This window comes from Periplaneta americana, chromosome 12 (genome assembly GCF_040183065.1).
Source record: "Periplaneta americana isolate PAMFEO1 chromosome 12, P.americana_PAMFEO1_priV1, whole genome shotgun sequence".
NCBI classification, from domain to species: Eukaryota; Metazoa; Arthropoda; class Insecta; order Blattodea; family Blattidae; genus Periplaneta; species Periplaneta americana.
Window position 1 is genome coordinate 54,715,015 of NC_091128.1, and position 27,519 is coordinate 54,742,533.

Consider the following 27,519-nt stretch of genomic DNA (forward strand, 5'->3'; position numbering starts at 1 on the left):
TGGCTTCTTTATGCATAGCTTGTGGTGGAATCCGTGGACTGCTAGTCTTATCAGGGCACTGCGCAACTCGCAGTTTGGTCCAGTCCAATTTCTATCTATCATGGCATCCTTGCGAAGAACTCCTGCGAGATCTCTTTTCTCTTTTCTTTCTTCGTTCGAGTAAGAGCTCTTCCGCTCGTTCTGAAGGTGGCAGCAGCAGTTGTGTTCGAACATCCTCGATGAAGACGGTTTCCCGGGCAAGGTCGTAAGCTAGTCGTGATGGTGTATATATTGATATTTCCAGAGCTGTCTTTAGAAATCTGGCTTTAACTGCTTCCAGGTTTTCCAGGGCTTTTTTGGATGAATATGGCCAAATTAGATTTATGCCGTATTGAGAATCGGGGATATTTTTGCTCTGAAAAAGACATTGCAGTATCCAGCGACATTTTTTGTAGCTATCTTACCTCGTAAATAGCTTTCGTTGCTGTTGTTGCCCTTTCCTTTGCATGTATGTTGAAGTATGTTCCACTTGTCTGGAAAGTTTCCCCAAGGTATTTGAAGCTGTTCACAATCTGCAATTTTTTCCCATTGAGTATAATAGATTCACTTCCTGCTATTTGCCCCCCTTTTCTGAACACCATGTGCATGGTCTTTGTGTCGTTGACTTCCAGGCTGTTGATGTGTGCCCATTCACTCAGGGTGTCCAGTGCCACTTGTAGTTCGTTTTTATCTCTTGATCCTAGTATCATGTTGTCGGCGTAGGTACATGTACAGTGAGGCTGGCGTTTCTTGCAGTGCTTTGGCTATATCAGATGTGAGTATGTTGAACAGGAGAGGGCTGAGGGGATCCCCTTGTAGATCACCGTTCATCTGAGTTATTTTTCTTGATGTTGTTATAAAATCACTTATATGAACTTTGTTTTCTGTCAGAATATTTCTGATTAGGATCATACTGGGTTCGTCGTTTCCTGTGAATTTTTCGAGTTTCCTTACAATAATTTTCCTGTCGACAAAATCGAATGCCTTCTTGTAAGCTACGAACACAGCGTATAGTTTTCGTTTTGGTCTCCTTATGGCACTTGTTATATTGTCTATAATGTTCCCGATTGCGTGTAAAGTCGACCTGCCTTTGTGGAAGCCAAGTTGCTGGTCTGGAATTTGATGGTCAATTTGTTCTGTCAGTCTTTCCATTAGAGTCTTTGTGAAGACCTTGAAGATGGTGTTCTCTAGGGCAATGTCTCGATATGAGTCGACACTATTGGTGGGTCCTTTTCCCTTGTGTTTGCGAGATCTTCCACTGGTCGGAGATGTTTCCCATTTCTAGGCATTTGTTGAAGATTTTTGACCATAGATTCGTCATTAACATGCTGGTGTCCTGTATGTGCTCATTGAATAATTTGTCGGCAGCCTTGCGTTTCTTTAAGGCTGTTATCGTTTTTGTTACTACCTCTTCTGAGGTTCTATTATACCCCTTACTCGACTTGTTTAAGGCTCTTTTTAGGGGTGGAATTCGTCCAGTTCTGTTGAGGATGCTTTCAAAGTGCTCTTCCCATTTTTCCATTGGTATTATATTCAGTATCTTTTCTTTTGTTTCAATGGGTCCACCTTTGCCTCCTCGGCTTCTTTTCTTCCTTCTCTTTCTAAGTATTCATTTTTTCTCAGCTTGATCATATTCTTGTATTCCTTTCGAACCTTGGAATATTCTTTCATGTGTTCAGATGTTTGACTTGTCTTCATGGCGTGGAGAAGTTCTAGTACTCTCTTGCGCTTCTGGTAGCAATCGTGGTTGAACCACATCTTCCCCTGTTTGATGTTTGATGGCACAATTACTTCTTTGATGACGTTTATTAATATTTCTACTGCCTCGTTTATGTTACCATCTTGTATTAGAGTTTCAGCTGTTTCCATCCTTTTGGTAGAAAGCTTTTGCGGGTCTATTTTTCTCGAGTTGGTGGTCTTTTGCTCGTCTTTCCTGTTGTATCCCCTGTCTTCATTGAAGGGGAATTCCGTGGTAATGGGAAGGTGTTTCCTGAGTGGGGTTGTTCCAGATTTCCACTTCCCTGTCTGCTTTCCATGACTGATGTTTCCTTGGTAGAGATCGATTGTGCTATATCCATTTGGTGCAAAGTAGATTTTCGTTTTTGCCTCGTTTATAAGTATGAAACCTTCTTCTTCTGGGCATTTCAAGACTTCTTTTGTTTTGAGTTTCAGTTGGTCAAGTCTGCAGTTTAAATCGCCCACTATCAACACAGGCTTGTCATGGTGCATTTGTGATATTGCAGTTAGTAATTTTGCTGTGATGTTTACTGGGTCTTCTTGGGACCTGCAATACATTCCTGATATGTATAAACTCGTCTCTAGGAAGATCAGGTTTTCTTGTGTGTGTATTTACTATTCTACCAATGTTTGGTTTATAATAACATGATACACTGCCCATGGGTCTTCCTGTTCCTTGTGTAGCCAAGGCATGTGTACTATAGTAACCTGGTATTTCGGCAGGTTCTGTGGTGAAGGTTTCTGTGAGTATGTTTACGTCGTGTGTCTCAAGCAGGTTATCCAGTGCTAAGTTCAGTATGCTTTTTAACCCTTCCACATTCCATAAGAGCATAGTCCAGAAGTCCTTTCTGTTGTTTCTGTGGGGTTCTGTCCGATCGTTTTCTTTCTACCAGTATTCCTTCTTCCCATGCAAAAGGATCGAATATAGTGTGTCTCTCTTCGAGAGGTACTCCACTTTGAATGCTTTACTGGTGCCTCTTGTCTCAAATACAAAATTACTATGGTTTGGCTATAAGGCAGAACACCCATAGTGTTGAGGCAATGAAAACTGCATTGTGTTGTATATTATTTCACATGTCTTCGAATGACAAAAGTCCAAATCATGAACTATGCCCGCAAAATAGCCGCATACTAGCCATACTAACATATAAGACATCATCGTATTCATCATAATACACAATCTCGCTCTTGCGCTTGTGGAATACCCTACCCAGTGACATCAGAGATTGTCTGAATTTAGTAGCGTTCAAAAGCAAACTTGTTAAGCATTTTCTTATTGTGTAGAGTAGGTTCAATTTTTACTTCATTAAAAAAAAAATGTTTCTCTCTTCCTAACTTTTACAATAAACTGTCTACCTCTTACTAATCAGTTAATCTTTGGAACAACTGGATAATACCCACGGCAGACCAATATCGATAGTCGACGCTATTCGCTGGCCGCTAGTCACTGGGCCGTACCGAGCCATATCAAACAAAATATAATCGAAATGGTGGTAGTCAAATTCGCGACTATATTCTTAAATAATTCACTCCATTAGTCAAGTTCAAGGTTTTATGTAGTACAACGGCGGTTTTTTGAATGCATTAAAAGAAAATGAAGATGTAATAAGATCATAAACTAGGTTATCACAAGGAAATTAACAGGAAAAAAGGTGTGTTTCACGGAATACCATTAAAATGACGGAAAGTAAATTTCCAGTTAAAGTTCGCCAAGCGTAAAGTACGTAATTATGACGGCGTTGCTGTTTTATTTCTGGCCTATAGAAAAATACCTAGCCTTTTACGAAAAAAAATTTTAGGAACCATAAAATTATTCACCGCTTTCATTATAGGCCTATTAATTTTTTATCAATATTACGAATCAAAAACAGTCATATTATATAATTTTAACTACTACATGGACGAATGAAATCAAGCAAAGCTAACCTAACCTAACCAAAACTAACCTAACCTAAGCTGAGCTAACCTAAGCTAACCTAACCAAAGCTAACCTAACCTAACCTAACCTAACCAAAGCTAACCTAACCTAACCAAAGCTAAGCTAACCTAACCAAAGCTAAGCTAACCTAACCAAAGCTAACCTAACCAAAGCCAACCTAACCTTCGTAAATGCAAGGTCTGTAACCGAATCAAGAAGATATCTCAATAATTTAATCTGCAATGTACACGCAAAAATAAATTCAAGTAAGGATCATGCTCCCACTACATGAGAGGTCCACGCATGCGCTACAGCAAAACTGTTTCTGTCCCAAGCCTCTCATCTAAGGCACTCGTCATAATTTACTCGCAATATTTACGCAAATACACATTGTCGCTAACAGTGGTGCTATCTCTCAATAATGTTCAGAACGAAGGAGGTAGACAGAGAGAGAGAGAAAAAAGAAATATAGCACAAAACTGTTTTGTCTCAAGACTCTCATCTAAAACACGTAATAAGTCACGTAATCTACTTGCAATATATTTGCGCAAATACACTTTGTAGCTAACACTGGTGCTATCTCTCAGTAATGTTCAGAACGAAGGAGGCAGAGAGAGAGAGAGAGAGAGAAAAAATTTCTCCCGCCAACTACGCCACACACCAACGTCATGTTCTTATGTTGGTGACATTGTGTATTTACTTAAATTTGGTGGTAAACGTAACGGCACGGTTCAAATTGACCGTGGTAATTCTCCAGTATAGCGTAATCTTTTAGTACTTTGATTTTTATTGTATTTGTAAATTTAATATTAATTGTAATTATTATAATTGTAATTGTATTCTTAATATTGTAGCTGTAATCCCCTGGTAGAGGGGAAGAGAAGGCCTGATAACCTTATCTTTACCAGGATAAATAAATAAATAAAAGGAGGTGACTCTTGATGTAAAAAGAAAAAGCCAAAGAATCCAGCCAACCTTTCAGTCACAAAAACAGTTTTCTTTATGCAATAGTAGAAGAAATCAAGTCAATATTCAAAGATCTTACAAATACTGAGCTTTTGAAAAAATGCCTCCACGATCAGATACAGAATCCAAATGAGTGCGTCAACACTATCATATGGGCACAACTACCAAAGATAGTGTTTGTTTCAATCAGTGCACTTCACTTCGGAGTGTATGATACTGTGATTACATTCAGTGATGTCAGCATGTGTAGATGTAAAGTATTACAGAGCTTGTTGAAAACCATCAGACTTTGTACAGTGAAAGCCATGTACAATATGGACAAAGAAAGACTCGGAGCTGGTGATAAGTATGCAAGGGACATTGATATGAAGACTAGACTGCACAGATCTGCATAAAGAGAACTAGTGGAGGATCTGGAAAAGGAAGCTGACAATCCATCATATGGACCAGGAATATATTGAGAAACTTAAGCGTCCATTTCCTGTAAGTGTTTTTTTTCTATAAATTGTACCTTTTTTCAGGTTCTACTGGTAAAAATTAGTCCAAATTTTGAGGACTTATTAATCATGAACACGTCAGTAATTTAACACGAGCTTTTTGTGATTTTAAATTTTTTATTGAGTTATAGCTAAAAAATATGATGATAAAATGTTGTTGACATGCGGCCCAAAGAGAAAAAATAGTTAATCAGTATACTACAAGATGATTCGTTTGGGTATGGTTAAAATAAAACAACCGTAAAACATTTACTACTGAACTTTATTTGTTGAAACTTTGTGCACACAACACTGAAAGATGGGAGATTCCTCAGAGCTCAACATGACCCCCATTGCTCACTCTGCACAACTTGTAACGGTGATGCAATTCAGCCCATGTCCGTTGTAACATAAGAGGGGTGATTTGTTGAAAAGCTTGAGTAATTTTTACTCAGATCATCAATGTTCCTGGGTTTCTGTGAATAGACATGTCTTTAACAAAACCCCACACAAAGAAGTCAAGAGGGGTTAGATCTGGGGAATTTAGAGACCAAGCCAAGAGGTAGCTGGTTCTCTTACTGGGTTTCGCCTGCGACCTCCTGCATGTTTTTTTTTTTTTAACACAGAACCTCTTTCTACAAATATTCGATATGACAACATTATGGAATCATATTTAGGAACATTATGCACACCATACTCACGTTGAAATTCCCTTTGACCTCTTTTAACACACTCAAATTTAGCATACCAAAGAACACATTGTGTTGATTCTTAGTAACCATTTTAATCATTTACGATTTTCATTTGTCCTTTCAGATTATGCATTGTTGATTGTCATATATGGAAACTCCCATCTTTTAATCATAATATAACCAGCAAGAAATTTTTCCTATCATCATAATAGCTTTATAATGATAAATTAATATTATTCATATCCAAATGGATCAGACTGTATATGACATAATTTGAAAAGCCCATGTTAAATTGCTCACAAGTGTCCCAAGAACAAGTCCACAAAATTTCATAGTTCTACTCCAAGCAAATCCTGAGAAAACATACACTTCAAATCAGTAATTTAACATTGGTAGGTAAATAGGCAGTGGCAGCTGATTGACTGAGGCAAGTGAGGCCGGGCCTCAGTCACTTGGCTTAACTGAAATAAAATTTTGTGTTTTTATATAATGTATTAGTTATTTGAATGAAGCATATATCGCTGTAGAATCATTTGAAAACTGAGGCTGGGATCACTTGTGCCGGGTCTGGCTTGTGATGTATATAGACCTGTTTTGCAGTAAAATTTGTTCCTGAGGCCAGAATCGTTCGTGCCAGGTTTGGCTTAATGCATTTCATGTCCTTTCGCGGGCTTTGAGTTTACGCTTAAAACGTTGTAGCTGAGGCACAATTCGGCTGGCATGGTCAGGTTTCACTCCTCCCATCCATGGGCCGGCCTCAAGGATAGAGTGGGGTGGGAATAGCAGTGGTGACTTGTCTTCCTAACTAGGCCATAAATAACAAAATTCCAGCTCTTTGACAGGCAGAAACGCACTCGAGATTCTCTCCCCTTATGTCTCAGTTTATGACATAAGCGAGGGTGTTCTACTATTGTACTTCGTAGTACAGTAGTGAATCTGGGCCAATGTTGTTATGTATTTCGGGAAAATATAAACAGAAACAAATGAGAGAAATAATACTGGTGCAGTTAATTCATTGTTAGAGTGTCCTTTTTCGAGAAGAAATAATACTAAAAGAAAGGAAGTTTTAAATAAAGAGAGAGACTACTGAGATACCTATGACATCACTGATAATTTTTCTGACACATAATCTTAAAACGCGAGTTTATATTGCATCCTGGTATGGACAACATAAATGGTTATGTGGTAATGTGATGCAAAATAAACTTCTCTTGGCCTTGTTTGTTGCTGTCAAAGGAAAAAAATAAAAAGAAAAGAAAGAAAGGGGAATTTCAACACATAATATGGGATGCGTCATCACACTGAAACAATCACTGAAACTCAGAGAGCATAACAGCTTATTTGGTGAGTGAAATTATTATTTTTCACTGATAGTAATAAGAATAGACTAATAATAGTAGTAGTAGTAATAATAATAATAATAATAATAATAATAATAATAATAATACAGTAATAATGATATTAATAATATAATAACAATAATAATTAATATCATAAACAAACATTTCCTATCGGAGGCACTTAAACTAGTTGCATCTGGCCTCACCGAGGATTTTGATCACTGGCCGCTACTGTAAATAGGGCGTGCCAGAGTGCCTTAAATCTAATTCAAATTCAAGTAACTGTTACGAAAATCTTAATATATCTGTAATTTAACAGGAATATATTGTACGAATGAAAAATTGCTTCGAAATGTTTGTAATTTTTCAGTCACTTTACTAACTCACAATATCAGAGGTCTTACAGGTAGCCACGAACTGATGACAGGTTCCTCGAATAACGGCCAAATTGACATGAACTCATCTTTCTTTTTTGCTGCTCCTATTATCGAAGCGGTCTCAGTGTTGACAGAAATTGAAATATATTGAATCCCATAATTGCTTGTATCTGACTTGAGTTGATCACGTGTTTGGGTCCCTAGCTCATCATCGATTAATTTTGCCTTAATATCATCTCCATTTCACCATTTCATTTGACGCTGAGTGATCTCATTAAATAACAGACTTACAAGTTGCCAGAAAGGAAAAAAAAGTGCATACATTTTATCTTTCCACGTTCGAATGTGGAAAGCTGCATTGTGTGTACTGCATTGTCGACATTGCCTCCAAGAGCATGGAGAGAAAAGATACATGCACATATAATGTATCAACTGGAGTGTAATCAAACTCACATTCCCAGCACACAAGTCCCTTTCCCTACTCCATCTATACCGGTTATCACTAAGGAGCAGATTCCTATGTAGCCTAATTAAATATATATATATTTTTTTGCGTGTGATAAAACACAATTAACAAAGTTAAAAATCCCGAATGTGAAGTTTCAAGTTTAAACCCCGAATTTTATTTCACATAAAAAAACATATTTTCACAAAAAAAAAATATGTAAATACATATTTTCAGGAAATCTATTATAAACACATTAATCTTGGAGTTTTTTTACTTAAATAATTTTTTACAAGAACTTTAAAATATTTTAAAACTAAATCAATTATATCACTCAAAAGTACGTTATCTTTTTAAGAATTCTTGATTCTTCTTAAGAATTCTTGCTTCGTGTTTCTATGCTCTGTGTGGCATATCCTTGATTCATTTTTATAATAGTATCGCCTCAAGTTTTAGAACTGCTAGGCAGCATATCAGTATTATTATTAGAGAATAAATTAACATGGACAAGAAGGAGAGATCTTGCAACATATAATTAGGAATGTTTATTGTTGCTGAAGATGACTTCATTCCCCGCTTTGTTTGTGATACACAAACACAACAGATAAGAGCTGGCTTTGTGAAACACAAACACAACAGATAAGAGCTCGGGTATAAACATTATTTTATTTAAACAAATCTCTCGCCTGTCACCCATGGCTATCAAGTGAGGCAATACATCTTGTTGTGATTCCCTGTTATTGGACCATAAGCATAAGCTGCGTAGTGTAGGTGTAGTGGCTTCACTTTAGGAAGCTTTTCTCCAAAATTGTCAGTCAGTAGCTAGAAACGTTTACGTTAAGACATGTGTCTATTAGTCCCTTGAGATGCCTAAAATCAAATCGAGTTTAAGATCGCGTCTTCAGCAATACATAAATGAATTTAAAAACATTTTTACTACCGACAGAAAAGTGTTATTTTGCCAACCATATGATAAATCAGCAAATGAAGATCAGCGCTCTCAGGTAACCCAACATTTGTCTGGAAACAAGCACATTGCCGCTGCTTCACGTGTGCATTCACGACAAGTGCTAATAGGTGGACCAGCTTCTTCCAATGTAGGACCGTCAAAGTGTTCCCAATATTATTTAGGTTTATGCAGAGCATTTGTTGCAGCCGATATTCCACTCCATAAATTAAATAATGTGAAACTTAAAAATATCCTGACTAAATACATCAACATCGAACCTTCTGAGGAATCGACATTAAGGAAACATTACCTCCCAAAATGTTACAAGGAAACTTCACAGAAAATTCGGTCAGTGTGTGAAAGTGAAAAACTGTGGGTGAGCATTGACGAAACAACGAATTCAAGTGGTAGAAAAGTAGGAAACGTTGGTGGTGTTGTTGTTGTGTTAAAGAATGACAAAACTGCTTGTGAACATTCGTTTTTGTTAGCGTGTAAAGAAATGCCTACAGCAAACCATGTCACAGTAGCTAGTTTATTTAACGAAGCTATGCATTTACTATGGCCAAATGGGGTGAAGTGTATGACATTGTGTTACTCCTACTTACAGATGGTGCAGCGTATATGAAAAAAACAGCTGAAGGCTTTATAGTGAGCTTTCCAAAAATGATAAATGTAACATGTGTGGTCCATGCTCTACACTATATGAAACTATGTGTCTCTGTACCCCAACGTAGATAAGTGGCCGGTTTGTCCAAGTATTGTTAGAACACTTAACGACTGTTAAACCTTCAACAGTTTGTTAAATACAGTTTTTCCATTTGTTCAACACCAGTTTGGCTTAACAGATTCTTAACCGTTTGTTAACTTTAAATGTAGGATTTCAGGCCGTTAACTCATTTAACAAACAGTTAAACATGGCGGATAACACCACAGCTGTTCAGACAAAAGTTGTGAAAATAACATGTTATGTTTCTCTTTGAGGAATGTTTAGAGTAAGGGCCGGTTTCACCAAACTTCAGTAAATCAGTCCAAATGAAACATTAACTAGTACTGAACATTGAAATATTTACACGATTACGTTTGTATTTGAGCTGTGTCCGTACACTTCAAGCCTAACAGCTGTATGTGCCTCGTCGCGCTGGTTACGTCATAACACCCCAATGGAGTAGTCATTAGCGTGTTGGCTTGCCATCGCAGGGGCCCGTGTTCGATTCTCGGCTATAGCTTTTTTTTTTAACGTAACTAATTTTTATACATGTTACCTTTCTTCATTTTTATAATTTTGTGTAGTATTTCGCAACTCTGGCTCCACTAGGAGAATTTAAAAAACTCTTGGGAAATCAATTTTCTTCCCGAAATAAAACAAAGATAAACAAACAAATTAAAGAAAAATAAAAGAAATACACATGTGGATATAATACATTGTCCACTTGCCATCGGCGTCTATCACTGCCTGGCATTTTCGGGGCATTGAGTCCACCAGATCGCGGAAATAGTTCTGGTCCTTAGCGAAATCTTCCCAGGTAACCAGAACTGATCTGGATTTTGAGGTGGGATGTCTCGATATTTGTCAATCCTCCTCTTTTTCATGCTTTTCCGTGAACCGTCTTTGAACGTTTATGGCGGTGTGCGTGGGGTAATTATCCTGCTGGAAAATTAAATTTCCATCGGAAAGAAAACGATTATAAATTCCAAGAATCCAGCTCTTTCGCTTCTGTTTTAAAGCCAGTGCAAACATATATTATCGCTAGCTATAATATAATTCTAATAAATGAAAGTTAATATACCAATTAAGTTTTGTTATGTTTGAATGCACATTATGTATTAATTTACTAATATTTCTTAGGTACCAGTATGTAGTTATAATAATCACTTTCCTGTCTTAAAACTCAGTTGTATGTTACCTAGTTGAAATAGGCCACTTGTTCCAATTCACCAGCTACTATTAACTGTAGATTCTATGTTACTAGCTCTTCAACTATAGCCGATGTCAATAGTGCTTCAAAATACGCAGTGAGTAAATAATAAAATGTTTCAGCAGCAATTGCTTCTTTAGGACGAAATTACATATAATTTATACATGAACCTGAATTAGAGAATTTTATATGATACGGAATTCTCTTCGGGGTTTTCTATACAGTTGACTACACACACATTCGTGTAATTATTGTCACCTGGTGGTCATAATGCTGAGATTTTTCTAAACAGAAATTCATATTTAGCATTATAAAATATAACCATACATAATAATTATTATTATTCAATAGCAGTAAATGCAACTTTCATTTATCAATTCTCTGTACTGTATGAATCATGGCTACTGTAATAGGTTACGATTTTACACATGTTTCATGACTTACTCCATAGTACAGAATTTAAATAATAATATCAGCCAATAAGAAGTTGTCTTATATATGCAAAATCATTACCAACTGCTGTTGAGTAGTTAGAATAGTATTAACGACAGTTAAAGTTAAGTGTTGGTTATTTTAAACAAAATTATGTTGGAAAAATGGAAAACATCTTAACAAAACGTTAAAAATAAACCAGCTGTTAATTTAACATTTGTTAAGCCAAATTAAACATTACTTGGAAAAACTGGCCATTAGTGTCATATGGAAAAAAAGGTATTTGTTAAATCACCCTCAAAAATTGATGTGTTCAAACAGAAATATCCAGATCTTACACTTCCTCATTTGCCTGTGTCACATGCTGGGGTACATGGCTAAGTGCCGTTGTATATTATGCAAGCAATTTTGAAAGTTTTGCGTCTGTTGTGAATGAGCTGGACAAAAACGATGCTTCGTCAATTGATATCCTTCAAGATTTACTGAAAAATGGTTGTTTAAAAAACTATTTGGCTTTCCTATCAGCAAATTTAAGCTTTTTGTGTGACACCATAAAAAACTTGAAACATCCATGGATTAAACTAGACTCGCTACCAGGTTCAGAAGTACAAGTAAGCGTACTAAGTGACAAATTCCAGAATGTGTTTGGGAAAAAACAGTGGGTATAAAAAAATGTGTGAAGTTACTCAAGTATTGGAGGGTGTGCCTGTAGGTGAAATTGATGGTGTACTGTATGTGTTTGTGACATTCCTCCCTTTAAATATTCATGTCTGACATCCTGTGTTGTGGAAAGATCGTTTTCACAGTATAAGTCGTTGTTCAGAGATAATCGGCATGCATTTGTAATGGAGAATTTGGAGATGACCTTTGTTGTCCACTGCAATTCTCGGCCAGCTACTAGCAACTGATACTCAAGTGTGATTGGTGAGTACCTAGTAACAATTTTTTCAAGCTAAGTAAGATATTTTTGTCATATTAAAAGAAATATATTTTTTTTTAGCAAATATTTTCGTATTTTTTTGCACATAAGAAATAAATATATTAAAAATGTTTAGCAGATAAAAATGTGCTCCCTACTTATCACTAGCTGTGTTAAGAAATTTTAGGCGGTTTTTACAAGTCTTTCAGAACTTTCAAAACAATTCCAGGAATCTGCATGTAATTCACTGATTCGATTATCGAAGTTTCTTGCAGTATTGTAGGTTTATAGAGAAATCTACCTGCGACAGAGAAAATTAAAAAAAAAAGTGAATTCTAAATGTTTCATAGAATCCACTCATTCAGGAATAACATTAATTTAATTGCGTCGATCTACATCATGGGATGCCCAATTTATTTTTGTTCTAAAGTGAGCCAATTTACGGCATTGTAGACCTTAAAACTTCACCATTGTCGATTAAAATTTTAACATTTATTATTCCACATTTCTGAATTTTTTCTAAAAATAAAGGAGCCCATGCAGTGGGAAGGCATCAATGCCGAGAATGACATGCAGCCCATGGAGTGGGACCCTGTAACTAACCCAGTCAAACATCTGGCTACATCAGGATACCAGATAATGAAGTGGATACCCAATAGAATTAATGATGGTGGACTAAACGTTTCGCCAACAAGGTAAGACATTGCAGCTTTCATCTTCTTTATTAGGTCAAATAATTATTGAATTAGCATGGACTAATACTCCAGCAATATTCCAGGTCTGCATTGCAGTAGCAGGAAACTAAGGGATTAAGATTATTTACCTTTAGAAATATAAGGCTTTTTCTTTGAGAAATATTCATGGTTAAATTATTGCATTTTCATAATATCTTGAATGGGTAATTCTCCTTAATTCTTGAAATTAATTTGTAGAGATTTTTTGGTAGCTTGCATGTTTGTATGTGTGGAAATATGTAGCTTTTAATGACGACACAATAGTATGTTCTTCCATATAGAGTTTTGTGTCTTTTAGGGTTTAGGCAACACCAGCTGTTACAAACCACGTACAAAAGTATCAACTACAGATCTACGAGTATGTACAGATACGGAAAAAAATTTGGGGCTCCCTTATTGTATGTATGTTTTGCTTACAACACATTGCGCATGTGCAGTATACAAGAGCCCCTGTATATATGCTACTTGTAGACAGCCGTGCGAAATTGTTGCCTACATACAGATAGATTCCCATCAAGACTCGCTCCATGAAAGAATTTCGATAAGAGTAAGTACTCGGTGCATATGAGAATGCATAGCATTTCTTTTTTATTACGATTTTGTTGATATGAGCTGTTTGCTCTTTGTAGTGCATTTTCGTGTAACTTTAATGGATCAGTCCTGGAAATGAAAACTGCTGTAACTTTAACTACGCTTTTTCTTGTGTGTACAACAAATACAAAAAGGCGAGAGTAAGATTTTTCCAACATTCTGTTAAATAGTGTAAGACACACAGATTTACAATATTAATAATAATGAATACTCACACCAGGGGCGTATTTTGCGGACTACCGGGGCTACCGGTGGTAGCCCAAGGAAATTACAAAAGAAAAAGTTTATAATATAACATAATGTAATAATTTTGTATTACCGTATTAGTTTTACCACAGTAATTAAAATTAAAGTAATTGTTAGATTTATATGCGCTCTCTGCTCTCGAAAAGAAACAAGTTGCCAAGACGGCATCACTGGAGAAACCGCTGCTACAAGGGGTAGCCTGGTGACCGTTCTGCTAACGCTGTCCTGTCGCACAACTGCCCATCCCCCGCTCCCCTCTGTTTCCATCGTGCAGTGTAAGGCCAGGTGAGTTGCCACTCTCGTGATCGGTTTCTTTGCAGGCGCGAAGCAACATTACGCTTAGTACGCTAGCTCATGAATGTGATTGTGTTCTTGCAGTGCAGTATTTTAAATTTTTTATTTGTCCAAGTGTCTAAGAGTTATATTAATTGTGAATTATTAAGTTTTTAATTTCCCAATTAAGTGATATTGTGAAAAATATGGCAGAACAAGTTTCTGGAGAGGTTTGTGTTGAAAATGACTGTGTAATAGAAGGTTTATTAAAAGTGCATTTTAACTGTCGTACATACAACGAGAAAGTTGAAATTTTGAAAATGGAAAGACCAACTCCTGAGTTAAATTTGTCCATGGACGTAAAAGAAAAACAGCGTGAGTACACACGCCATTTCACTTCAACATCATATGGTAAGTGGAATTGGTTGTGTGGTAGTTCTAAACTGTCTAAACTATTTTGCTGGCCATGTTTGTTATTTAGCCGCGAAACTAATGTGTGGTCAAAAGAGGGGTTTTCTAATATGAACTCCCTTCGAACGGCAGTCCTAAAACACGACAAATCAAAAGCTCATATTTATAGTAGCATGAACTTTGCAAACTTTGGGAAGACAAGAATTGATTTACAGCTAGATAAGCAAAAAGCTCTACACATCAACCAACACAATGCTCTTGTGAAAAAAAATCGGGAGATTTTACTGCGTCTTATTAACGCAGTCTGCTTTCTAGGAAAACAAGAATTGGATTTTCAGGGTCATAATGAGAGTGTGGAATCAGACAATAGAGGAAATTATATTGAATAGTTAAGTTCCTTAAGTGAATTTGACCATTTACTGGCCAATCATCTTGAGAGTTCAACAGAATTCCGTGGTACTTCTCCCGCAATTCAGAATGACTTAACATTTGCTATAAGTGGGGTTATGATAAAGAACATAAAATCTGAAATAGAAGAAGCACCTTTTGTGGCCATTGTTGTTGATGAAACAAGTGACTGCTCTAATCAGAGTCAACTGTCCACTGTTTTAAGATACGTCGACAGTACTGCCAATGTTCAAGAACGGCTTATACGATTCACAAATGTCAGTTCGGGCAAAACTGCTGCTGCTTTGTTTCAGCATGTGGAAGGTGTTATAGCAGAATACAATGTCGGCAATAAGTTAATTGCACAGACATACGATGGTGCTTCAGTTATGGCGGGAAATATTAATGGCTTAAAAACAAAAGTTCAAGAAAAGTATCCTCAAGCACTATTTGTCCATTGTTACAGCCATGTTCTCAATTTAGTTTTGCAACAAACTACTTCAACCATTCCAGAATGCCGCATTTTTTTCAAAACACTGTCGGGTTTAGCTGCATTTTTCTCATCTGCTAAAAGATCAGAAAAACTCAAGGAATTTATGAAAAAGAAACTCCCAAAAGTAGCACCAACTAGATGGAATTTTACATCTCGGCTTGTAAATACAGTAAAGAAATACAGAGAACAACTGACTGCTTTCTTTGAAAATATCATTTGTAATGACTCTGAAGAAAACTGGGATGATGATGTAATTGTGCAGGCTCAAGGATATTTGTATTTTTTCACACAGTTTCAGAATATATTTCTTCTTGAAGTCTATGCTAGAGTGTTCGCACATACAGATGTGCTCTACAATATTCTTCAGACAAAAAGTCTAGACATAGCATACTGCTTGCAAGAGGTATCAAAGTTAAAAAATACTATATCCGAGTTCAGACGTAGTAGGTTTCCGTCCATATGGAGTAATATGGAAAATGAAAATTCTTCAGACAATACAATGGAACCACCATTAAAGCGAAGAAAAGGAGATGGTGAATTGAAATACAGGCAGCTGTACTACAGCATACTAGATCGTATGCACATTGAAATTACTGACAGATTTTCTGATTATGGAAAGCTTCAGTTCACACATCTTCTAGATTCTCAAAAATTTTCTGCTTATAGAGAAAACTTCCCGAATGAGGCACTAAACAAATTATTTCAGTCCTATAACAGTCACTTTGATCAAGTACGTTTGAAAAATGAATTAAGTGTAATATATTCAGCAGAAGTCTTTGATTTTTCGAACAAACCTATCCATGAAATATTATCTGCCATATATGAAAACCAGCTGAACCAAGTTATTCCTGAAGTCCTTAAATTGGCAACATTAATTGTGACAATACCAGCTACGTCAGCATCGGTAGAAAGAACATTTTCTGCGTTGAAGAGAATAAAATCCTACTGTAGATCAACTCATACACAAGAACGTTTATCCGGCTTGGCACTGATGTCCATTGAAAAGTCATTTCTACAGAAACTTCGCAAGCGGCCCAACTGTAATTTCAACGATGAAGTCATCAAAGTATTTTCGTCCCAATCAAGACGTCTGGAATTCACATATAAATAGGTAAGGAATTATATTATAGGGACTTTAAAATATATTTTGTGTAATAATAGGGTCAGTGGTAGCCCAGACCCTTAAACCATTATACGCCACTGACTCACACTGGGCAATTCTGCAAACCATAGCCTGTGGAAAGTGTTGTTTGAGCAGTAGTTGTGTGCTGTGCTGACCATCATGCAGACTTGCAATATGTAGGCCTACCTGTCTTTAGTATCAGTCCAAAGATAAGTGCATAGCGCATAAAATCTTCACACGCAATTTTTCGTTCAAGTCAAATGTGAACTCTGGTAGACATATTTTCACTCAGAGACACCAAGACTCAAGGGGCTTTAGTAGCACAATGAAAATTACCTCATGCATACCTGTGTGCCCTCCACTCCACAAAAATATAAAGATTGAAGTTAAAACTTTTTTTTTTTTTTTCAGAATTCTATCAATCATATAATTATTGCTTTTATAAATTTTATTCAGTTCACGATTTTTCCTTTGTATTTGTTTTACAACTTCTCTTATCACTGCATAAATTAATAATATTGAAGTGTTAGTTTGTTTAATTTTCATAGAAGTTTAACTTCATCTTGTTCCTGTTTTGCATCTAGGTATTGCACAAACTAAAAATTAATGATTAGTATTTGCGAATTTAAAAATGGTGTCGTTCTAATAATCTTATTATTAATGTAGACAGAACTTTATGTTTATTTCTTAGTAATAATGTTAATTTTACATATCTATATTTCAATGACATAACTTTAATTTTAAATCATGCTGGAAGACCAACTTTCTTGGTGTCATGTTCGATAAGTATCTTAGTTATCTTTTCACATTGATAACCTTTGTAATGCTTTAGACTCAATAATGGGGGGCAAAGACTAATTGGGATTTCCCAGTCTCTGATTGGGTCAAAAACCCTGATGGAACTGATATTTAACCCTTGTGGTAAATTTCGGTGAAGTCTGGAGGGCCTAATTAGTCAAATCCACTCTCCTCACCTCCACGCTGGGGCCCCCTGGGATCTTTCAAGATGCGAAAGAGAGAGTGGTGTGCGGATAGCAATGGGAAGCTACCGCATTTATCTACATCCCAAGAAGAATGTGATAAAAAATGGCATGATGAGTCTTTCCCTGGTAAAAAACTCCGGACGTAAACTATCCCCCCAATCGGATGTCCGGGTGGGGGATACTGGGGAAGGACGATTCATGCAGAAATACAGTGAAGAGAAGAAAAGAAGATTGAAGAGTACAGCGCGGGATGTGAAGACTCCACAGTTATCAAGTAAGTTAGAAACCATGAAGGAAGCAATGAGAAGAAACAGAGTGGATGTGATGGGAATGTCAGAAGTGAGGTGGGAAAAAGTGATGAGTTGATGAGTGATGAATAGGGCTCGGAAGTTGATGAAATATTATATTTTTTCTTATACATCAGAGATAATGCAGGATACAATATAAACTCTTTACACTTCAATGTGAACCAATACAATCTACTTTTATTTTACATTTATTTGCATTATTTGGTCTTTTACTGTTTTTAGGAAATGTCCTACTTTTTGTTGCATTATTGCCCTATTCTTTTGAACGGACCTTTTTTACGGTGTAATCATAGTCTACATTTCAGAACCTACTGCAGATTGTGTCATGCAGAAATTTGCCTTATGGTTGCAACAACCTTAACTTCTGATCACGTGTGTGATGTGATTGTCCCCCATTCAATCCAACAGAACAAATACTGCAGCCGCAGTGCTCGCAGTTAGCATATTGTATTGTACAAGTAAAGACAGTATTGATAGAGAAAGTGCTGCTTCTATAGCAGTTTCTCAAGGCTTGCTGGCTGGTCCTCAAATTAAGGGATGTCAATGTTGAGGTTTTCTCCGCAGTTTTCCCTCAACCCATATAGAGCAAATGTTGTGTCTTCATCGCGCTTGTTCTTGCACTTATTTATTTTATTCAGATGCCAGATAATAATAGCATTTGATAAAGAGTAGTAAATTAACGCATGACAAAAGATTACTAGCACATGGGTTCAAAAAAGTAAAAAATTACTTCATTATTATTGATTTACTGCATTTGTTAAAAGATTTCAGTATTCTATTAGCGTATAAAATGGACAGTTTCTAATAACATTGTAGGAGGAAGATGACTGTTTGTACAACAAAGATGCACTTATAATACATCACATAAGTATTTTGACACTATGTTTTATGTGTTTGAAATTTGTTCCAATAAACATAGCAGGCGTCTTTCAAATACTTCCTCCAATAAAGCATTATACTTAAGTAAACATACAAACGTGGCCAACATGCTGTCAGTGTTAACACTAAACATCATTACACCGTAATAATTATTATAATTTACATACTTTAGAAGAATGCTCTCCAATTGAGACCACATTTCTAATTTTATGTGTGCACTTACCAACTCTGTGATGCAATGAATATCATTTTGATTATTTACACACAATTGCACTGATAAATTTTCATATATTTTAATACAGCAATATATTTGTGACACACCCTCAAAATTAACCAACAAAAAGTACAGAAACACTGCATTGAGATTAATGATCCACCTGCTATCTTTTTAAAAGTATCTGTGTTACACAGTTCATCAAACGAATTAATTTTGTCCATTTGCAACCACTTAATTTGTTGCTGCTCAAATCTCTGAATGCACTTGTTAGCAGGGTCCATTCTTGTTGAGGAATAAGATTATCTAATTGTTCCTGTAAACCTGGAAATAGTTATAAGAGACATCTGTTTTAGGACTATTCTTGCACATTTCCTTCTCTGTCTCTAGATACATGTACTAGATACAGATCGTTTACTTCAAAGTGTTTAATACACACAACTGAATGCTTTGTTGGCGTGAAAATATTTCATAGTATACGAGTAGCTTCCAGCCACATAACTTATCTTTTCAGTTGGAAATTTGAGAACTGTAATGTAACACACTCACGTAAAGCACTCTAGTAATTGTTGTTACACACAGAAACATAACATTTAGGAACCATCTGTAAATAAAAGAATATGGATGAATTAATTTAATTTTTTAATAAAAGCCTAAACTTCTTTATTTCAGTTCTCTGAATTTATTTTTCTTAGAGGTTATGCCTATATTAGGAGTAGCTGTTACTACATGCTTCATCTTTTGATTCCTTTTCAGATTTTACTTCTATGATTCACTTATTGTTAATAGTTTAATTTGGTGACGTACATGTTGTCATGCTACTGTCCATCCAAGTGGTTATGTCACACGGTCGTCAAAACAGAGGAAATCACATGACAGTTACTTACTTAATGGGACCCTTTTCTTTAAATTATTTTAAATAGTTTTATAATATTACGTAAACTTCCAATTCCGTACAGCAAATATTTGCAGAGAAGAACCTAACAGCTCAGCCACTAGCCCTTACAAAGAGGGCAGGAGAAACGAGTGGGACGAACAGGAAAGAGATATAACCATTCGGCTGGACAGTACCTATTTATTCTCTTCATAGTTAGCAATCAGTGTATTACGAAGATTTCAGTTCAGAATTACACTGCCTTTTAGCTCAACATGATACAACTGGCAAGCCGGCAAAGCTGATGATGCCAGACGCTGCCACCCAGAGCTCGAGCAGCGACCACTTCAGGGAATCCAGCAGACAGTACGCCAAGTGGGAGAAGAAAGTCGGGCAGGAGGAGCTGTGGCATCTGCAGAAATTGGAGAATCGTCTTTTCCACTCCTCTTTGTTCATAGGTACAGTAACTGTTTACATTCTGAAGTAGAAGCTCTTTCGGCTATGCACAAGCAGAATCCCAGAGTAGTGCAATCAATTAGTCGGCCACTGTTGTTATTCCATTTCAACATGCTTGGGATAGGAACATTTAAAGTATAACTCAATTTAAGCCATGGCCCTTAAAATTAAAAATATTTTATTCTGATTTAGGCTACATTCATTCCCTTTACAAATATATATTGCAAATAGCAAGCGCTGTAATAAAAATAGCTGATTTGTCGGCATTTCCAGTGCAAAGGATTGCAGTACTCTGGATATCCACGGACTCTGTGAACAAGTTCAGGAGACTTGAATTCTTACTGGTAGCAAATAGGGCATTTATCCAGTGGATTCACTTGTTGAATTTGTCGCAGTTCGTAGAACCTGTTCTTAAATGTTTGAAATTAAAACAAATTAGGTTCTTGACAGAAAGCAAGAACATTAATTTAACATTTTAACACGAAATTCTCTAGTTTTTTAATATAACAGTAAACATAATCACATTATTAAATCGTTGTTTCTTATCCAAGTGTGCTGGCGGTCAAAACAGGAAAACAAAATTGACGGCCCAGCTTGAAAGTGAAACAACTCAAAATTTAAAGTTTAGAGAAACCTGCATTTTGAAGCTTTATGTTGCTGTGAAGAATCAAAGGATCGAATAATTTCAAGGGAAAAATTGTTCTGGGGCCAGGTATCGATTCCGGGACCCTTCGCTTAGCGCTCAAATGCTCCACCAACTGAGCTATCCCAGGAACCTTACACGACACCGTCACAATTCTTCCCTTTATATCCACACAATTCAAATGGGCTGAGAAGATGCCAGAACCGACCTTTGAATACACACAATTCTGTGTGACTTAGATTGTGGCTTTCTGTTAACATATCTACAGTAACGAATATATATTATTATGCAAATCTGGCTTTCAGGTAGAAGCTCCCTGTGAAGCAGACTTGAATTATTTCAAGGGAAAAATTGTTCTGGTGCCGGGTATCGATCCTGGGACCCTTTGCTTAGTGCACCAATGCTCTACCGACTGAGCTACCCCACAATTTAAGTCACACAGAATTGTGTGCACTCAAAGTTGGGTTGTGGCATTGTCGGTGTTGTGTATGGTTCCTGGGGTAGCTCAGTCGGTAGAGTATTTGTGTGCTAAGTGAAGGGTCCCAGGATCGATACCCAGCCCCGGAACAATTTTTCCCTTGAAATTATTCAGCCTGCTTCACAGGGAGCTGGAAGCCAGATTTGCATAATCAAAGGATCATTTAACTTAATCCAAATTCAATTAATCATGTTTTATATATGCTTTTATATATGCTTTTTATATATAGTTACAATATATATGCTTGAAGCAGAAATGGATTCGGAACACCTCAAAATCTGTGCTTCAGTGGCTAGTCATGATAATATCTTTGAAAAATATTGGAGTGCAAGAGGTCAAATGACTTTATTGTCAAACGCCTGGCATTAGAAAACACAACAACAACATATGCTTGAAGCTTTAGCTTCAGTTTTCTCAAAACTTTAAATTTTGAGTTGTTTCTCTTTAGAACTGGCCTGTCGATATTACTATGTTTGCAGACTTGAAACTGATCTGCAATTACTTTGGCAGTCGTCTACCAATATCCCTTTCTCTTTGAGTGCTAATATCACATACACAATTATGAACCATAATTTATTATTCAAAAACATAATTTAAATAAATAAATAGATTTTCAATTACAAAATACATTATTAACCACATTAATAAGATAGGGTAAAGGTTGGTAATATCGTGATATGAGTAATATCGTGATAGTTGGTATGAGAATTTATTACAATTTTACTTATCGAGACAAAAATCTGGTTTTTTGTGACAATGTATTAAGGACAAGTTCATGGACAAGTTGCTGCATAAAATCGGTCCTTCTCTCGCTCTTTAAAACCATTGATTTTGATTTAATTTCTTCCTGTAACCACTACAGGTTGCCATCGACAAAGAGTACCATGATACAATAGAGTAAATGCCTTGAGGCTTAGTGATAAATTGTTGTTAGAGTGAAAAATAAACAATTTGAATTATATTGAAACACATGATATTAAACGAAGTAACATAAGGAGATGCGAATTAGTCATGGTCCATATAATAATTATTTATTTATTTAATCTGACAGAATTAAGGCCATAAGGCCTTCTCTTCCATCCTACCAGATAGCACATATAAATACAAAAAAGGAATACAAACACTGATGAAAATAATACAAATTAAGTTAAAGCCCTGTAGAGGGTCAACAGAGTCAAAAGAACACTATAGAGCTCTCATCGAGCTAATACAAGAAAAAAGAAAGAAAACAGAGATAGCAATGATGATATTGATAACTGACAATAATAATAATAATAATAATGATAATAATAATAATAGTAGTAGTAGTAGTAGTAGTAGTAGTAATAATAATAATAATAATAATAATAATAATAATAAATACATTACATATTAATTTTCAATTTTACAACAGCATAGTTACAATATGTATGATGCCTGAAAATAGCTATTGAGCCTTTGAGTGCTGCAATTGTTAGATCTCTTAAAATACTTTTATGCAGGTCAAAAGATTTACAGAAGTCGACTAGGAACTGTGGTATGGTCCCACGGGCTCCTATCATTAGTCCCGTAATGACAATGGATTCCAGATGGTATTTGTCCTTATAAAAACTGATGGAAGGTTCATATATATTCCTTTTTTCCTCGTGTACTTCTTCTGGCTGGTGTTTGTGCGATTCGAATCTCACAGTAGAATCAATGATGTAACCTTCAAGAGAGGGAGGTTTAAATGCAGTTATGTCAATTCTTCGATTACTGCCCTCACTGGATATGCCGTGTACTTCTTCATATACTGAATAACCTTTGTTCCTTAAGGCAGTTTCTATTATAGATCTTACTGTATGATGCCACGTATTTCGTAGAAGTTAACTGTGTGGACAGGCCCCCAGGACATGGGCAAGGGTTTCAACCTCCCTGTCGCAACGTCGACAGAGGTTACTGCCCGAAGACCTGCCAGGTACACTACGCACAGCTGACACATTCGCATTCATCTTGATTGCTTCCCTCCACTCACTACAGGAAAGACCCCTGTGATTCCGGATCCACTTATTGGCCGGGGTATATTGTTGGTATAAGAGCATGCCTTTGCCTTTATGTTTTTTCTGGCTCCAGTTCTCAAACGCTTTTTCTCTTAATACTTGCCATACCTTTCGCGTATCTACAGTGCTGTACTTGTCCAAAATATTTGCTGATTCGGTGATACTGAGTGCTGTGAGACTGGATGTAATTTCTTGGGATAATTTCCTTGTAGCATGTAGGAAGGAATTATTGGATTTAAGCATGCATTTATATGTTGTAAGTATAATTCCCATGCTGAACAGAATAAACCTAATCCCTTGAATCAAACTATCAAACACAGTATCACGATATTACTCTTATCACAATATTAACAAGATTTACCCTACTTCGTTTTCCTCTCTCCTACAATTTGTTATTCCATTTGAATGAAATATATTATTTCCTTCTTTTAAAGTATTGACAATTCATAGGAAATGGAATATTTCTCGAATTTTGGAAAAAAAATATTTCTCAACGTCTTATTACAGTAAATATACATTCTTCAATTCATTTATGCCTGATTTGAATTCGTGAAACATCGCGAAATCCGTATCAAGTCGGAAATGCGATTTTTTAAGCAATTAGCGAACTATGTGCGCGAATTTTCAATTTCTAATTTTTTTTACTACAATCGATAATCGATAGCTGTCGCACAGATAAGGTCAATATTTATGGTCACTAGTATTGCACAATCGATATTGAATCTGTTTTAGTTAACGTCAATGAGCTAGAAGTTTTTAATTCAAATACCTGGTCTAAACACACTCCTGACATCATATCTGATATACGTAGCGATGTGCGAGAATCGTATTGTGAGCATGGTAAGCATTGTGAGCCTGCTGAATGCATCCTTAGTTCATATTATTTTGGAGCGTGTTGAGTGTGTTTGTTTTATTTGTTTATAGTGTCACACATAGGCGAAATAACATTATTGTGTCCCCGTGCAAGTGAGACTACAAGAATGCTTAATAATAAAATAGCTCCAAGGGTCAGAGCTTTCCAGTATAAAAGGCATGGGTTTTATTGCACAGATAAAAGTACAGTCATGTGTAAATTTTGTAATTGTGAGGTCTCGTGGGAAAGAAGTGATACTGTTGAGAAAGATTTGAAGTTGGTAAAACATGTATCGGCAATTAATTTTCGCAAGGAAGATGAACAATCTCTTGTGCTGACTTCTATTGCCACTTGTTTTTGCAGTGTGCAAAACAAAAAGAAAACTTGCGACTATCTGGGAAAAAGTGTTGTAAAGACTTTATAAAAACGAACATACTAATTTCCAAGCTCGAAAGCGAACAATGTGGAAATGCTGAAAAATTCAATTGAAAGCACCGATTTTCCCATTTGAAAATCCCACATTTTGCACTTTGAACTCAACAAAAAATTCCAGTCTCTAACGATTCAGAATGCTTTATGGTTGCTGGGTCGTTAGTAGTCAATATCATTTAAGCTGTGCTCATGTTTGAATCTAAATCCACACAGCAATCAAGTCTTCAAAGGCTTGTTTTTTAAGATCCGATGCATGCGAGGTGAGAGACCACACTACACGAGCAATAGTGAGTGGTTTGTAAAGCTAAGAGGTGCACGGTCAGAAGTGCATTCCACCTTGATTGTCTCAAATTCGGCAATCCTGAGTATGAGGCTTTTACATGAGGTGGGTCCTTCATCTTTCCATGCAAGATATGTTTATCATCAGAAAGATTGTCAAGGGGTGACAGTACAAAAGTTCATGTCAGTTCACATCATATTTCAACCATGCTATCACTGGTGAGAGAACAACAGGATGCAGTCTGCAACAGATCGCCTACCAAGAAAATTTTATCTTCTGAGAGAACACTAAGTCTGCCAGAGATACGTACATGACACCGAATCTCTCACAGTCCAACTAGAAACAGTAAGATTAAATATGCAATATACATTCAATACCCTCAGTCAAGTACTTAATTATGTCAATATTCTAGAATCTGACATAAAAGATCTAAAAGAGAACTCTTTACTTAAAAATTACATGTGTTTGCTAGTAGCTAACAGAAATTCTTCCAGTGCGTTGACATGGTAGTGTGGTCCAAAAAACCGAACTTTCAAAAATTCAAATTCCCACAAGGCTAATATCATGCATTAATGTATAAAACAAGCATAAAAAATTTCATTAAAATATTACCATTTACAAGTCGCTCCAGAGCTGAGAAGTTTATAATGTGTAACATAGTAAAAGAAAAAAGTCAGAGCAGCTTTTGAAGGAGTAGAAAACTCTTATCAGTATTTGAATAAAAGTTTTAGAAGAAACTGTTTCTATTCATCTTCGTCAATGTCTCATTGTACTTTCTTGTTGTGGCTTATGGTGTTTCTTATTAGTACCCTACAGAAGAATGGCTACACATATATACTGATGGATCAACCACAGAAAACCTTACTGGAGCTGGAGTTACATGTACACATTTTTCCTTTTATCATTCTGTTGGCAGAGACACAACAAATTATGATGGTGAAATAGAGGCTATACACATTGCTCTCCGACAATTATTAAATCTTCCCTTAAATAAATATAACAAGACAGTAATTTTTTCAGATTCTAAAGCTGCAATTCAGGGAATATGTTCAAATGCTACAAAGAAGTCAACAAAAATAAGAGAATGCTACAAAATGTTAACACAACTCCAAAAAGTTAATAAGATTGTCCGTCTCCAATGGATTCCAGCACACTGTGGAGTCATGGGGAATGAAACAGCAGATACACTTGCCAAGAAAGGCACAACAATAAAACAAAAATCTAAATTTAATTTCTCATATTCCTCAATAAAACACTTGATCACTACAAAATTTTCTCATTCATACCTACAAGAAATAGAATCAAATGCTAAAGACAAAAAATGGATTACACTACTTTCCAACCCAGATATAATCTCCCAGAGACCAAGGAAAACAGCAGTTGCAGCCTTCAGACTATTGACAAATCATGACTGTCTAGCAAGTCATCTCTACAGAATAGGTATCTCAGCTTCACCCATATATGTCCTGTGTAACGATCCAGCAGAAATGAATGAAGATCACTTGAAGACCTGTGAAGCATTAAGATCAGAAGAAACTACAGTTCAAAAGTATTGGAAAGCACGACTGCTAATGGCTTCATTGCCAAATGCAAGGCACTAGACAACAACAACAACTTTCGGAACAGGTTGATAGTGTGTTCTGTCGTGTCATTTACCGGTACTACTTTCGTCTAAGAGGAGCAATCACGAAGTTCCTTGAAAACCACTCTGTAGGAAGTCTGTGCAGGAAAGATTGAGATTTGACTCTTCCTATTTCAATCTTCAAATAAATAACTGGTTCTTAATGTTACAGGATTCTCCAATTTCAGGTTTTCCAATTTAGCCATGGTCTGTAGTCGTTGAGGAGTATCAGGTTTCTGTGGAGGCTGCAAGTTTGTCACTATATTTTCCTTTTTTGCTGGTTAAACGAATTGAGTCCGCAACAGACCACATTATCTAAAGCCTGTTTAGTAAATGATGATGATGATGATGATGATGATGATTGTGATGATTTTTCTTTTTCTCTGTGGTCACTTGGTCATCAAAAAAGCAAACAGATGCTCAGAGAGAAACCAAAGATGTTGGCAAATTGCAATAGTAGCCTATAATTGTGCTTTCTTATCTACAGTTTGGTTCGGATATTTCTTATGGAGAGTAAGAAGCTTGATATCATTATATGGACTTTGAAATACTGAAATCAGAAGTAAACACTGAAATACTAAAACACTTGTCTTTAGAGACAATTAATATTAGATACCCTCCACAAAACTGGCTTTATTTATACACTGACGGATCCTTGATCTCCAGAGAACTAGGTGCCGGTGCAGGTGTTACGTGCTGTCTCTTCTCACTTTATAGATCTCTTGGGTATGGAACAACAAGTTTTGATGGAGAAATCATTGCAATAAGTGAAAGTCTCAGGAATCTTCTATGCCACATCAGTAAATTTAAAAATGCAGTTATATTGTCAGACTGCAAAGCAGCTATTCTATCAATAGTCTCTAAACACACACCTTCATCTCAAACAGCAGAAATAACTAAAATGCTCTCTCAATTAATATCACTCAATAAAAGAATTGTATTCCAATGGATACCATCACACTGTGGAATCCTGGGAAACGAGAATGCGGATGCTTTAGCAAAGAAGGGCAGCACTGCTACTTACAGACCTGCTACTA

At 36.2% G+C, this 27,519-nt stretch overlaps 1 long non-coding RNA gene across 1 annotated transcript in view; it reads left to right on the forward strand.

The window, feature by feature from the left end:
* Positions 1 to 27,183, forward strand: part of LOC138710445 (uncharacterized) — a 98,359-nt gene extending 71,176 nt beyond the window's left edge. Inside the window, exon 6 of the long non-coding RNA XR_011335241.1 lies at positions 27,169 to 27,183. This is a non-coding gene — a long non-coding RNA (uncharacterized lncRNA). The remainder of the gene's footprint in view (positions 1 to 27,168) is intronic.
* Positions 27,184 to 27,519: the final 336 nt, after the last annotated feature.